Source organism: Hipposideros armiger, unplaced genomic scaffold (genome assembly GCF_001890085.2).
Source record: "Hipposideros armiger isolate ML-2016 unplaced genomic scaffold, ASM189008v1 scaffold_593, whole genome shotgun sequence".
NCBI classification, from domain to species: Eukaryota; Metazoa; Chordata; class Mammalia; order Chiroptera; family Hipposideridae; genus Hipposideros; species Hipposideros armiger.
The window spans coordinates 396,990-411,519 of record NW_017731943.1 but is presented as its reverse complement, the minus strand read 5'-3'; the positions used below and the strand labels follow the sequence as shown (position 1 = coordinate 411,519).

The window sequence follows — 14,530 nt, the reverse complement described above, 5'->3', positions numbered from 1 at the left end:
CTAACAATTCTGATTTTAGGAATTTATCTTAATGAAACTGTAGTGGGTTGAATGGCGGCCCATCTAAAGCTATGTCCATGTCCTAATCCCCCAGAACCTGTGCATGTGACTTTACAAAGAAAAGGGATTTTTGCTAATGTGATTTAGTTGAGGATCTTGAGATGATAAGATCATTCTTATTATCTGGGTGGGCCCTAAATCTAATGACAAGTGTCCTTGTAAGATTAAGGCAAAGAGAGATCACACAGACAGATGAGGAGGAGGCAACGTGACCACAGAACAGAGGCAGATATTGGAATGGTGCAGCCACAATTATGGAATGCCAACAGCTACCAGAAGCTACAAAATGCAAGGAACATTATCTCCCTTAGAGTCCTAGGATCGGTGTGGCCCTGCCAGATTTCAGACTTTTAGCCTCTAGAATTATGAGAGGATAAATTTGTTATTTTTACCTACTAAGTTTGTGATAATTTGTTTCAGCTGACTCAGGAAACTGATATAGAAACTATTATAAAATCAATAAATATGATCAGTGTAGTTTTATTTATAATAACAAAAAATGAAAAAAAGCATAAGACTCTACAATAGAGGGATCATTAAAAATTAGACTGTTACCGTATGATAGAATATAGATCTTTTAGCAAAGTAATAGTCAATATATTCAAAATACATAAAAAAACACTTCGCAAAACAGTCTGAAAACTATTATTCCATGTTTATTAAAAAATATATTGGGGGGCCTGGCCGAGTTGCTCAGTTGGTTAAGAGCTCGCTCAAGAGTTTGAGCTCTGAGCAACAGCGGTTCAATTCCCAGCCCAAGCTGAGCTGCCTCTGAGCTGCCAACAGGTGGCAGGATGGCTCAGCTAAAATATATATATATATATATATATATATATATATATATATATATATATGGGACTAATATCCAGAATATATAAAAATACTCCTACAACTCAACAACAAAAATACAAATGACTCAATTAAAAAGTGGGCAAAGGACATCACTAGGCTTTTCTCCAAAGATAATATACAAGGTATCAACAAACATGAAAAGATGCTCAACATCACTAATCAAATGCAAATCAAAACCATAATGAAATATCACCTTATATGCATTAGAATGTCTATAAGCAAAAACAAAAACAAAAAAGCCCAAACAAACAAAAAACAACAAGTGTTGGCAAGGATGTGGAGAAAATGGAATCCTTGTACACTGTTGGGAATGTAAAATGGTACAACTGCCATGGAAAACACTATGGCAAGTCCTCAAAAAATTAAAAATAGAATCACCATGTGATCCAACAATCCCACAGATATTTGCACTTTCATGTTCATAGTAGCATTATTCAAAATAGCCAAGAAATGGAAGTAACCCATATATCATTGACAGATGAATGCATAAACCATATGTGATCTATATATACACTGGAATATTATTCAGCCTTAAAATGGAAGAAACTTTTGTTATATGCTACAACATGGATGAACTTTGAGGACATTATGCTAAGTGAAATAAGCCAATCACAAAAGGGCAAATACTGTATGATTTCATTTATATGAGGTACCTAAAGTAGTCAGAGTCATAGAAACAGAAAGTAGAACGGCGATTGCCACAGGCTGGGGGAGGGGGAAATGGGGAGATATTGTTCAATGGGTGTAGGGTTTCTGTTTTGTGAGGGAAAAAGCTCTGGAGATCTGTTGCACATCAGGGTGACTATATGGAACACTACTGAATTGTACACTTAAGAACAGTTAACATGGTTAAAAAAAAACCTTATCAAATTATATATTTTAAATATGTGTGTTTTAGTATATGTCAGTTATACCTCCATAAAGCTGTTTCAAAAATTTATTGGTAGATGTAATTTTAGCAAGTGACTAAGAATACAGACTCCCAAGTCAGACGGCTTGGCCTCAAATCCCAGCTCGGCCGCCTACTTGGGCACTTCATTTAATAACTCTGTTTCTCAGCTTTCTCTTCTGCAAAAAAGAGTTTATAATAGCATCGCCTTACGGAATTGGTCTTTGAATTAGGAGAGCTCATAGTCATAAAGCAAGGTCTAGTACATTGTGTGTGCTAAATAAATGCACTGACCTATCAATCTCACTCTTGATGTATCTCTACATACAAATGTTAATGAAGATTATTTCTGAATGGTTGTTCTACCAGAGATTTTAATGATTTCTTCTAAGCTTATCTGAATTTTTCCATCTTTTTATTACATATAATTTTTTATGTCTGATTTTTATAATAGAAGCAATAAAAGTTTTTTTTTATGAATACAAAATACATTTGATGACCCATCTAGTTTAGAAGTTTGTCTCTCTTGGTTAAACTAAAGAAATCATTGTGAGCAAACGTGGGTTATTTATCATATTTGAGAAATCTTTGTGATATTTTTAGCACCGTGATTTTAAAAAATACTATTATATGTGCATGAGAAAAAGAGTTTACAATAACAGTCCACAACTGTTATTATGAAAATTAAGGTTTATAATCCCCTATTTTTATAATCATATTATTCATTAGAGTTAGTAGAGTAATTTCCTAACTGTATGTAGGTTGGGTGACAATAACACAAATTAAATGCAAGGCTGCAGAAGTATTTAATATAGATGCCTTGTTGACCCATTATTTTTGTGACACTGGGAAAAGCCATAGTAGATTTGGTGTTGGTCCTGCTTTTCCCCTGGACAGAGTTGGTTCTTGCCTGCTCTATCTCTCATTACTGTGATGACGGCTGTATCCAGATGCTAAATACTCAAGAGACACTCCAATACAGTGTTAAGACTCTGAACACTTCATCCCCAAAGAATGTAGCATTCCAAGAGAAAACAGACCTCCTTCTGACACTAGACAAATTGTGAAGGTGGGTGATAAATCAGGCATCAAAATGAGAGGCCACAAATTCTGAAAGGTGCTGCCCTAGCCCTCACCATGAGTCCCTGCACTTCTCTTTCCAACACAGCAACAGTCATGTATTTTAAATTGCAATAATGATAACAATAATATAGCTTATAAATGTACACTAGTACAAACAGCAAAATATTTTCAAGTATAAAGTGTTACAATAAGCTATTACGCAATTAAAAAGGTTGTTCTAGATGGGACTCAGAGAATAAATGACTAGAGATATAATGAACAATCAAAACACGTGAAATACCTTAAGCTATTTGAGGGGATTTATTTTGAGAGGACGGGCAAGAATATTTTATCTTTAGGGCACTGGCATCTTCCTTTTTCTTTCCTTCTTTCCTTCCATTTCTTCTTTTCTTCCTCCTTCCTTTCCTCCCTTAATTCCTTCATTCCTTCCTTTGCACAAAAATTTTCAGTTTTTCATATTCACAAAACAAAGGTACAGCATGTTAAAAGTACCATTTACTTGAAACATTAACTTTCTGAAGAAATACAAAATTCTTAAAATCTAAAATAATGAATTTTACCTCTATCAAACAAAACAAAACTATGGCTTCTTTTTCAAACAAATACATTTGACTACAAATTAGAATAATTGTATTTCAGAACAGTATGTAAAATATTGTTTAGAAAATGACCAGTGCCTAAATTTGCTAATAAAATGCAAAGTAATCTGCTTCAGAAAAATGGAAACATAAATTATGACAAGTGTTGATTAACATTCACTATATAATAAGTTTATTTATTTTGCTAAAGCAGTGTATAATTCCTAGTGTTTTTTTTTTGTTTCTTCATACTTTGTACTACTGCAGTATAATTTACAAGAAGAATACAAGTTAAGTATACATCTTGATGAATTTTTATGTTACAGCTATAACCCACCCACCAGATCACTTTTAAGAGACAATGTTTCTTCAATTTTAGGTATATCAGTCTTCCCTGAGGATACTGTTTATAATGTTGATTCCTAGGCCAAGCTCCCAGGGTTCAATATCAATAGAGCTGGGATATAGCCCCTGAGTCTGAATATTAACTAAGCACCTCCATCTGGAGAAACTGCCTGTGAAGGAAACCCAACTTGGCTCAGTACTCTAAAAGTTCCATTCCTCCCAACTTTTAAGATAATTTCATTGAGAAATTTAGGTAGTTTTCTACTGAGGAAGAATATATATGACATTTTGTGTTCCCGTGTAATTTTAAGTATTACTGTTATTTTTTCCTTCTTTGAGCTAGTCTCCTAAATGAGGTTTCTAACAGTCCACGGCAAAATGAAAATTAAGAAGTTCCTAGTGAGTTTTTCATAAAGTTAAATGTATTTAAGAATTATCTATCCTCTATTTTGAGATTATGGTATTCCTACTTTTAGGACTTTAAAATAAGGCTTATTTCTTTTATGAAATAATCCCAACCCTAAACTAGTAAAAAATTTTTTTTTGGTTTGGGGTTTTTTTTGTTTGTTTTGTTTTTAGAAAAATAAGGACTTAGAAACTCTCCATTGTTCTCCAAATTTCAAAAATATGTGCTATTGGGGCTTCTAATCTCCTGAAATTTGAACTGATTGCCATCAGGTAAAGCAAAGTGCCACAACCTGTACAATTTAAAAATTAGGGGTATTTCTACTGCTCCAAAAAGTGACATTGGCATCTTTTTTCTCCTTATGTAAGTACAATAACATATCCTCTCTGTACAAAGTTTTCAAAGAATGGAAAAACATAAAACCACAAAACCATTGTTAATATATTGATTTATTTGTTCCAGTGTTTTTCTATGTACAATTTTTTAACAAGTCAAGAATATTTATATATATTCTGCCATTACCATTTGATACTTTTCTTCAACATTTTCCAACATCACTTGAAATCCTTTCAGTATAGTTTTGTCTGTAGAATGTTCTCTCCTATGGAATCATCATAATTTATTTTATTATTCCATATTTAAAATTTCAAACATAGAGGTTAACACTGCAATGAATATTTTTGTACGCATTTAGAAACTTCATTTTAAAATATTTCTTTAATATAAATTGTTAAAAGAAAGAAATTGATATGGGGAGTGTTTGCTCTTTTAAGGCTTTTGATATACAGAGGGTGCCAAAAAAATGTATTCACATTTTAAGAAAAGAAAAAAACTGGATTGAAATTGTAGTATTCAATATATACTGATAATGAAAGATGAATACAAGTCATGTGCATACATGTTTTTGGCGTGCCCAGTATACTGTGATTCAGTTATCTATAGCTGTATAACAAAATCTCCACAACTTAGTGGCTTACAATAGCAGCCATTTATTATTTTTGTACACACTTGTAGTATTCACTCATGAAACTGTAGTCAGCTGACAGTTTGACTAACGCTGGAATGTCTAAGATGTCTGCACTTATGTGTCTGGCACCTGAGCTGGAGTAGGTGGAATAGCTGGGGGCTGGCTTGGCCTCTCTCTACATAGTCTCTCATCATTCTGTAGTCTAGCCTGAGCCTATATGTCTAGCAGCTGGATCCCATGAGACTGAAAGTAGAAGCCACCAGACTTCTTAAAACCTAAGCATAGTAGCCAAAGTGAGTCATGACACCAGCCCAGCTTGAGGCGGAAGAGAAATAGACTCCACTTTTTAATGGAGGAGCTACAAAATCACATTACAGAAGGACATGTGGGTGGGAGATATTGCTGTGGCCATCTTCGGAAACAACTGACCATATATTGCCATATTGTTATTTTTTTAAAGCACCAAGTTATAATAAAAAGTGTATGCAAAATATACTTCTATCAGATTGGCATGAATCAAAAAGGGTCAGCAAGGATGTGTAGCAACAAGAACCCTCATATGCGCCTGATGGGCATGTAATCTTGAATGCCCATTTTAGAAAAATATTAAACACCCACTTTAGAAAACAGTTTGGTGTTAACTAGCAAAGTTCATAGGTACGTACCTTGAAGAAATGGCTGCACAGGTAGAGCAGCCTGAGAAGATTCAAAGCAGCATCATTCATAGTTCATTACAGCCCCAAACTGGAAACAACCCTAAAGGTCATTGACTCTAGAACGGATTTGAAGAAAATGTGGAATATTATAGAGCAATGAAAGCAAACAAACTATACACTCAGCAACATGATGAATCCTTTCAACATAATGCTGAATATAAAATATAAGTTGCAAAAGGATACGACAATGTGATTTCATTTAGGTTAAGTTTAAAAATAAGCAAAACCAAACTACGTTGTTTAGGGTTGCACATGTAAGTAATATAACTATAAAAAACAGCAGAGAAATATTTACCATGTTGAAGCTGAGGTATGAGTTTGGCCTGGTAAGGGGGAAGGTGAATGGAGGAGCAGGCAGAGGAAAGAGTGTAACTGGGTGATAGGGAGGAGATGGCTGAAGTTGAGAAACCTGAAGCCGGTGAGCAGAAGGGTAAACAGGAACTTGGAGGCCAATTTAAGGATTTTCAAACTTCATGCTAAGAACAATGAAACACCATTGATTAGTTTTAAGCAGAGGACAGACAGTATGGTCAGGTTTTCGTTTTCAAAGGGTAATGTTGTCTGTTGCATGTAAAGTAGATTAAAGAAAGTCAAGCATGGAGACAGGACTATAACTAGGAATCTATTTTAAATGGCTTCAGGCGAGAGATGATATGGCTTCCACTGGTGTGGTGACAGTGGATAAGGAGAGAAAAGGACAGATCTGAGCTAGGCTTGCAAGGGTCAATAAGGCTTTGCTGTTTGGGGAGTTTAGAAAACAGAAGGAGCTGGCGTGACTTCAGTTATCTGGCACGATCAACAAGGTGCCCTGGACGGAGAAAGGGAACACTAATGGAGAGCCGGATCTTGAGTTTGGATTCCTGGGAGACAAGGAAGTACAGATGTTACCCAAGCAGTTGAACAGATGACCTGGAGCTCAGAAGCACCTGAACCAGAGAAAGAGATTTGATCACTTTTTTCTTTTCATGTACCATGGAAGTAAATAAAATAGGGCATACCTGCAGTACCATGAGCAGGTAAAATGACTCAGGAAAACACAGGTAGAAGCAAGAAGCAATGAAAATGTTAATGTTATTTATGTGCCAGGCACTGTACGTGATGCCAGGGCACAAAGGTGAATAAGGTATGGTTCCTAGTTTATTGTCAAGTAGAAGAGACAGACACTTCAGCAGATCATGTGTAGCTTACCTGGTAAATGACAAGAAGTACAAGATGCCAGTGAAATCCCAGCGGAGGGCAGGTAAGTTTGGAAAGTTGCATAAGAATTAGCCAGAGGAAAACTGGGAAAAACATTTCAGGCAGAAGCAGTGAGATGCACAAAAACCCTGTCTTAAAACAACGTCACACGTGTGTGACCACAAGCAATCCAGCAGTATGAATGTACAGGGTTTGAAAGTTAAGCAGCAGGAGGTCAGACCAAAGAGAAAGGCCCCGGTTATGGTGGGTCTCGCGTGCCCTGCCAGAGAGTTCAGGATTTTTTGCGTAGGAATACGGGAGGGACGTGGTCCTATTTGCATGTTAGGGCGATTATTTAAGTCAATCATGAAGAGTGAGGGCAAAGCTGAACCCAGCAGAACTGGTTAGGAAAGAGTTAAGCTGCTACGTGTGTAGGGAGCGGTGATCGGGGATAAATTGGAGCAATACATTTCATAAATGCTATTTAGAACCGCTCTTTGATTCAGAGCCTGAGTGGAAGGACATATTTGCTTAGCCCAAGGTTTCTCCCAGCTTTAAGTGCAGTTAGTTGACTGGAATTCGGAAGAGATGGCAGAAGCTCAGGTTTTACCATCTCTGAATTCCTACAAAACAAAAACAAGCAAACAATGACAAAAACAGAGCAACTATACGGCGAAGCAAAAACGCCTGGGTAACATTTACGACGAAGCTAACGGACTCCAAAATACAAGTGGGTGGGGCCAAACCCCCAACAGTCACAGATTCTCAGAGTCTGTGAGGAAGAAAAAAGGCAGCGGGCGACAGCCACAAAGCGCAGGCCCGGCGTTAGCCGCGGGCAGGTGAGCTCAGGTGTGGCAGGTACGCTCCGCCGCCGCGATCCCGCGGCCGGCTACGGGCTCAGCAACCCGCAGCCTGCCTGGGAACGAGGGCTTTGTCCGCTCCCGCCGGGGCGACGATCCAGCCCGCAGGACGGCAGGGCCAGAGCAGCAGAGCCCCCTCTGTGACTCACCGGTACTCCGAGCTGGGACTTGGCCCCACAATAAGGAGGAAATTTGCTGCGTGTAGAAAAAAATCTCAGCAGCACCTGGACGACTGGGACAACGTAAAGAAAAGGTCCCGGGGGTTGGAAGCTGGGCCAGCAAATCCCAGAGAGCAAGCCACCAAGGCTTTGACTACTGCACCAAAACAGTGGGAGAGGGAACATGCTCAGGTCAAAAAAGCCTTTCTCCATCCGTCTCACTGTAAAAGTTCAGGGGAACACAAACAAACAAACAAACAAAAAAACACCCATGAATTTCCCAGATCAATGAGCACAAGGAGAGCATGGAAGGAAAATCCAATGCAAAATTATTATAAGATGGAGGAGGAACACGGAGCAAACTAACATCCTTACAAACTGTCACCTACCATTTCAGAGCAAGACATGAAGACAATGAATTAAAATAGGAAAAACATCATGAATCAGACTTAGAAAAGCTCGACATTGAGGTGACAGAACTCAGGAAAGAAATACAAATAAAAGAAAAAAAATCATTTCACAAAGATGAAACCCTAGGAATATAAGAGCCAATAAACACAACAGACAATGCCTTAAGAGAAATAGCAAGAGAAAAAGAGGAATTTAAAAAAATTAAGAAATTATTTTAAAAGTCAAAAAAAGAAATGAAGAATGAGAGAGCACATCTAATACACAGATTTTTTTCCGGCTACTGCAGAAAGTGTGCTCTGCTTTTTACCTGTTGCTGCTTTACAGCCTTTCTCTTTGGCATCTTCGTATCTTGTGGCTCCACTCAGTCCTTGTCACGTGGCAGGCACAGAATACTGTTGTTAAATAAGTGGTGTTTAACTCCTGGGACAACTCCCTCATCTCCTATCTTTAGGACTCCAAGAAGCCTTCAAAGATAAGAATACCAGATCCGCTTTTCACTGGCATTGAGTTAATTTGCCGTTGTCACTTGAGAGAATAAAAAGGCGAGCTCTCCGTTACAGAGATCAAATACCAGGAATCAAAGCATTTTTCATGTGCTTTCCTTTTTTAATGGCTCTACTTCCCCCGTGTGCCCACTGTATCCTGGTATTTAAGTAAGCTTTTTCTGTCATGTAAGAAATTTTCAGGACACAGATGTATTCATTCGGCCTAAATCACATCTATGAATTCATTCAAAGCAACTAGTTATTATGCAACAGTTATTGGGCTGTAATGAAGAAAACCACAGATTAGGTTCCCACCTTCACAGAATTACCTCGAGGTGAGAAAGGTATAAACCAGTAAACAAATAAGTAAGGCCATTATAGATTGGGATAAGCACTAGGAGGGAAATAAACAAGGTGATGAAATGCTGGGGGGAGCTATTCTAGATAGCAAAGTCATGCAAGACTTCTCTATCATTTGGTTAGTTTGATAATATTACAATTTTCAAGTGCCTTCCCATGAATCCCAGTTGTTATTCCTCTAAGAAATAAAGAAAAGGGAAAGAAGACCTTTATTTCTTCCAAAAGGTGCATGGGTATAGACATAACTATGACTCATCCCTGACCTCATAGAACTTGTAGTTTAGTGGAAGAGATAGACATGTAAACAGATAAGTAAATACAACATGACAGAGGATATACTATAGGTATGAACAATGTTACTCTTCTTCCTAGTTTACTCTTCTGCCTTGAGCCTCTGGAGTCCCTGGAAAACGCAATTTTCCTTCTTGGGTTCCAGGCTGAAATTCTGCCTGGCTCCCTACATGATCTCAGTATTTACTTTTTATTTTTTGGCTAGATCAGAAGAAACTTGACTTGCATACAACGCTAGCTTAATTCCCTCATAGCCAGTAAATCCTAGCATTGGCTTGAGATACATAACTTAAAGTAACATGGAACATTTATTTTAAAATTCCTTTCTTAAAGAGCCCATATTTTTCACATCAACATCTTCACATAAATGCTACGTAAGATTTTAAGCCAGATATTGAAGCTGTTTGCTGTCACACAAGGGAATGTGTTCAAATGATCATTGTCATTATTAGAAGTCTGGACTGCATTTCGGGATCACTGTATTTCTATCCGTAAGTACGTTAACCAACCATGTTGATCTGGTAATCAGGCAGTGAGTGTTTACTTGGACTGCAGGAATTTTTAAAGACAGATAACACAGATCCAGAATATTGTATTAAACACACAGAGAATTAGAAGTATTTGAACAGATACATAGGTATTTTATCTTCTGAAGTGGCTAGTGGTTTATATTAGCTTGTCAACTCGTAGATTCATCACAAGTCTTTAAGATTCCTCTCAGATACTCTCAACTATTGGGAATTGCTACTTTTCCCCCCAAAGAATGGGGTAGCCACATTCCAGGGCCTAGTGCTGGGGACAGATGAGAAAGAGCAGTGATAGTTCCCTCTGCCCAATATCCTTCACTTCACATATTACAAGATCCCAGGATAGAGTAGAATTAGCTGTCAATCCTAGCTTTATATGAGGTGGTAAGTGAAGAAAGAAGGGGTTTTAAGTCCTCTGAAGGCGCCTTTTCTGTGTGTGATTCTTTAATGAGGATGACAGCAGGACTGGGGCTTCTGGAAATTCTCACACAGGCATTAGGTGTAATCAGTAAGTAGGGAGTTCCCATAAGGTCCCTCCAGAGCAAGGCCGTAAGGTCAGGAAAAAGTCACCTGCTAAAGATACATACTCCAAGAAGCAATAATTATTTTGCAAAAGCAAGCAAGCAAACAAAAAATACCTTAGCAGACACCTAGATGTAAGAAGTGTCCATGCTTTCCATCTATTTAAATCACTCCATTAATACCGCATACATACCTCTATCATTGTACTTATCACACTGCAGCTTAATTAGTTTATGTATCTGTCCCTTCTGCCTACCCATGAGCTCTTTTATGTAGGAACAGCATTTTAGTTGTTTTCTTACCCTCAGAATCAAGCACTGTATCTGGCATAGAGTAGGAACCAAATATGTGTGTTGAATCAATGAACTGGAAATATAACTAAAGAAAGCAGACATATTCAAATGCAATAGACATCTGCATCCAGTTTATTAAAAGGGTGATTAGATTAAGAATAATGTTATTTAGTGATATTTAGCAATATCCAGGAGAGCTAATTAGCAGACGTGAGCATTCTAAAACATGTGTCCATGACAGTAGACTATTGCAAAATATGGATGAATTTCTTTCAAGAACATGTAGGTCTGGATATCCAGGCTTTCTGCATTTCTAGGGTACATCTTATATGTCAGGAACTAAGATAAGAATTGGGAGTATAAAGATAAATATTCATAGTCCTTCTACTCAATGTATTTAAAGTCTTGTAGGAGTTTTAAAAATGGGCTCAAATGTTACAGGCTCAAATATTACAGGTTCTGAGGTGAAAGTTTGTTGCCAGCAGAGAGAGGCAGGAGGGAATGATTACTTCAGATATGCCCTGCTAATGGGAAACACAAAATCCGTAAGATGATGCTTCATCTAGGTCTTAAAAAGTGAAAAGGTGGTCAACAGGGTGCGGGGGGCCAGAGGGGCATTTTAGACTAAAGGAGCCACTGGAGAACAAGTGATGAAACAGTAAACTTGGTGGCCTGTGTGAGCAGTGCTTAGTGTGGAAGGGGTATAGGATTCTGGAGAGAGTAGGTTCTAAAGAGTTTTAGATAGTGTGCTAAGAAGTGTGCTTTATACCATATGAAATAGGAAGTGCAAAGTATATTAGTTTGCTAGGGCTACCATAACAAAGTACAGCAGACTCAGTGGATTAAATAACAGAAATTTATTTTCTCACAGTTCTGGAGGCTAGTAGTCCAAGGTCAAGGTGCTGGAAGGGTTGTTCCTTCAAAGGCCTCTCCTTGGCTTCTGGATGGCCCTCTTCTTCTTGTGTCTTCACTTGGTCTTTCCTTTATACATGTTTGTGTCCTAATCTCCTCTTCTTATTATGACACCAGTCATATTAGATTAAGGCCCACTGAATGACCTCATTTTAACTGAATTACCTCTTGAAAGATCCTATTTCCAAATACAGTTACATTCTAAGGTACGGGGCGTTAGGGACTTCAACAAATAAATTTGAGCTGCACAATTCAACTCATAACAGGGTTAGATGCTCATTTACAAGGTCGGACAATTAAGTTCGTGAACTCGTCCTGGAAAAAGTGCTACATACCTCAATGATGAATATCACTATGGTCACCTTCGAAGTACTCCCCTTGGGAAGCTATGCACTGACACCAATGCTTAGTCCACCCTTCAAAGCAATTTTGGAACTCTTTTTCTGGAATGGCCATCAGAACTGTCATCATATTACGCTTGATGTCCTGAATACCATCAAAATATCTTCCTTTCAATATTTCCTTTATCTTTGGGTAAAGAAAGAAGTCCTTGGGGGCCAGATCAGGTGAGTAGGGAGGGTGTTCCAATACAGTTATTTGTTTACTGGCTAAAAATTCCCTCACAGACAGTGCCATGTGAGCTGGTGCATTGTCATGATGCAAGAACCATGAATTGTTGGTGAAAGGTTCAGGTCATCTAACTTTTTCACTCAGCCTTTTCAGCACTTCCAAGTAGTAAACTTGGTTAACTGTTTGTCCATTAGTACAAATTCATAATGAATAACCCCTCTGATATCAAAAAGGGTTAGCAACATCATTGCAAAAAGTTCATGAACTTAATTGTCAGACCGCATAGATTACCCAGACAGGGTGGAGGACAGGTAGACAGGTGCAGGACCATGGACAGGGAGACCCTTTGGAAGACCATTGCAGAAGTCTAAGTGAGAGATGATCATGGCATGAGCTGGAAAGACAGTGGAGGATGTATCAAACGGAGTCACCAGAAAAACTGTCCTGCAGGAGAGAATTCCAACATCTCAGCATAGTCCACAGCACCCTTGACAATGGTCCCCTACATGTCCTGCCACTCAATGTCACACATGTTATTCTCTAGGCATGGAGACCTTCTCAAAGTCTCCAATTACTGTGTGCCTTTTCTCAAGACTAAGCCTGTGTGCCTGTGGTTCCCTCTGGCTGAAACATCCTTTCCCCTCTTCTTAGGCAGCTGAAGACCTACTCAGGTAGAGAGATTCAAAGATTGCCTACTCCATGAAGCTCCAGCTTTCTCTGGCAGCAAGTCACTTCCTCCTCTGGATACCCAGCAGCACGCTGTGCATAGACTTTCCCATATTTTGCTATGATTATTTTACTTTTTACGTGCTTGCTGCCCCCATTAAACTGCAAACTCCTTGTGGGCTGGGTTTAGTTTCCTTTCTTTGTTTCCTTAGAGCCTGAGATGGTGATCAGCGAATTGACAGCATTCACTAATACTTGATGAAAGTGTGAGACTCAAAGTCTTCATCTGATACCACCTACCTACTAGCAGGTGAGCCCTTGTCTGTCCTTCCTCTGCACTATCTCTTTTTAACTCCAACACTAGAAAGAGACTAAAGTAAAAAAGTCAGATTTTCCATATTTGGGGCTAAATCTCTCTTATAAAAAGAAACAAGATATTTTCACAAACCAGCAAGGAAAATTCCAGAGGAAAAGCCAGGCAAATCAGCAGCGTTTCCAATCTGTCACCACTTTAATCCATCTTGTAAATCATTTCCAGTTTAATTTTAAAGGACAAAACACCACTGTCTTCGTGTCTTTTTCTTTTTAAGAACTTAATGAGTGGCTCCCGTTGCATATCTGATCAAATCCAAGTTTCCCAGCATGGTTTGGAAGACCTTCCACAACCTGGCTGCATTTCACCTATACAATCCACAGTCCACGCATCTGTCAGAATTACCTTCCTGAGACACAGATAGGATTATTCACTCTCATACTCAAAAATACTTTAAGGCTCTTCATAACCTCAGATGAATTTCAAATTCCTCACATAAGCTTTCTACTATTTGGCTCTGGTCTTTCTTTGCTGGTATATTCTCTCTGGTAGTCTTCAATCTTCAGCTAACTTCCAAAGTTGTCTTTCTCAAATACTTCTTACACTTGCCTGTTTTCATGTCGCTACAGTGTTCCTGAGCCATGTGTAATATTCTCTTCCATATCTGTTGTGAAAGTCAGCAGTCCCAATACAAAAGACATTCAATCTATCAAGCTTTCTGCCTTTTTTCTCATTGAGAATCAATCTCTGTTTGAGCACACTCTGACTGGGACCCCATGATCTTCTCATATTCCTTGAAGCTTCTCATAATACTCTATCTTTCCATTACAGTTATTTACATATCATATCATGTCTGTCAGCATTCACACATTTTTTAAAACACACTCCCTAGAACCCATATCTTTCATTCCATTTCACCATTTCCCTTTCTTATAAAATTCCTCAAAAGATCTGTTTATATATGTTGTTTCACTTCCTTTCTTCCTGTCTTTTGAGCTCACTCCAAACAGACTTTTTCATCTGCCACTCACTGGAACTGCTCTTACCGATTGTCATCGAAAACCTGCATATTTTCATCGTCTTTTTTGCC

At 38.3% G+C, this 14,530-nt stretch overlaps 1 long non-coding RNA gene across 1 annotated transcript; it reads right to left on the bottom strand.

Moving 5' to 3' along the window:
- Nucleotides 1-4,719: 4,719 nt before the first annotated feature.
- Nucleotides 4,720-8,876, bottom strand: LOC109371833 (uncharacterized). The gene is made up of 3 exons (XR_002121936.1): nt 8,809-8,876; nt 5,846-5,952; nt 4,720-4,814 (listed from the first exon to the last, which is right to left on the bottom strand). It is a non-coding gene; the product is annotated as an uncharacterized LOC109371833 (long non-coding RNA).
- Between the last annotated feature and the right edge of the window lie 5,654 nt (nt 8,877-14,530).